A 1,548-nucleotide genomic window follows, 5' to 3' on the forward strand; every position below is an offset into this window, starting at 1 on the left:
CCTCCGCACAATTGACCCCCCACCCTGCAGACGTCCAGGAAATAAGTAAACATTTGCATTTGTTACCAGCGGCCCCGTCACACGGACGACAGTGTTCACCTCTCATTGCGTTTCTGTGGTTATCTGCGCTTCTTCAAGGAGCAATTGTCTTGTGAAAGTGGACACTTTATTAGGTACGCCTGCTTTTGGATTTGTATTGGAGAATGATGCACGCCGTACACGCATGTACCAGCAGAACACGCACGTGGTCACTGGCGACCACCTGTGTTCCTGTTGTGACAACAACACGCCTCTCCTTACTCCAACAGACACTGTTGCCACATCACACTTGCTCACCTTTATCTAAGCGTGCCATCGCCTTCTCTTCCAAGCAGCATTCAGCTCGGATGTGTTCTTGATTTTAAACTGAATTAATTCCTAAACCGGGTTCGTAAAGAGAAAAATTAATATACAGAAACAATGTAAAGATGAATAATTGGTTTCAAACTCTACAAAAGTCTATGTTTTATAAAACCTTTGGACACTTTAAACACAATGTACGCACTATAAAGCACACACCCTGTTTCCATATGAGTTGAGAAATTGTGTTAGATGTAAATATAAACGGAATACAATGATTTGCAAATCATTTTCAACCCATATTCAGTTGAATATGTTACAAAGACAACATATTTGATGTTCAAACTGATAAACATTTGTTGTTGCAAATAATCATTAACTTTTGAATTTGATGCCAGCAACACGTGACAAAGAAGTTGGGAAAGGCGGCAATAAATACTGATAAAGTTGAGGAATGCTCATCAAACACTTATTTGGAACATCCTACTAGTGTGCAAGCTAATTGGGAACAGGTGGGTGCCATGATTGGGTATAAAAACAGCTTCCCAAAAAATGCACAGTCTTTCACAAGAAAGGATGGGGCGAGGTACACCCCTTTGTCTACAACTGCATGAGCAAATAGTCAAACACTTTAAGAACAACGTTTCTCAAAGTGTAATTGCAAAAAATTTAGGGATTTCAACATCTACGGTCCATAATATCATTGAAAGGTTCAGAGAATCTGGAGAAATCACTCCACGTAAGCGGCATGGCCAGAAACCAACATTGAATGACCGGGACCTTTGATCCCTCAGATGGCACTGTATCAAAAACCGACATCAATCTCTAAAGGATATCACCATATGGGCTCAGGAACACTTCAGAAAACCCATCCATCCATCCATTTTCTACCGCTTATTCCCTTTTGGGGCCGCAGGGGGCGCTGGCGCCTATCTCAGCTGCAATCAGGCGGAAGGCGGCGTACACCCTGGCCAAGTCGCCCCCTCATCGCAGACTTCAGAAAACCACTGTCACTAAATACATTTCGTCGCTTCATCTGTAAGTGCAAGTTAAAGCTCTACTATGCAAAGCGAAAGCCATTTATCAACAACATCCAGAAACGCCACCGGCTTCTCTGGGCCCGAGATCATCTAGGATGAACTGATGCAAAGTGGAAAAGTGAAATACGGCCACAAAATTATAGTTTTACGGAATAAAAGCATGTTTTGT

This window comes from Nerophis ophidion, linkage group LG15 (genome assembly GCF_033978795.1).
Source record: "Nerophis ophidion isolate RoL-2023_Sa linkage group LG15, RoL_Noph_v1.0, whole genome shotgun sequence".
NCBI classification, from domain to species: domain Eukaryota; kingdom Metazoa; phylum Chordata; class Actinopteri; order Syngnathiformes; family Syngnathidae; genus Nerophis; species Nerophis ophidion.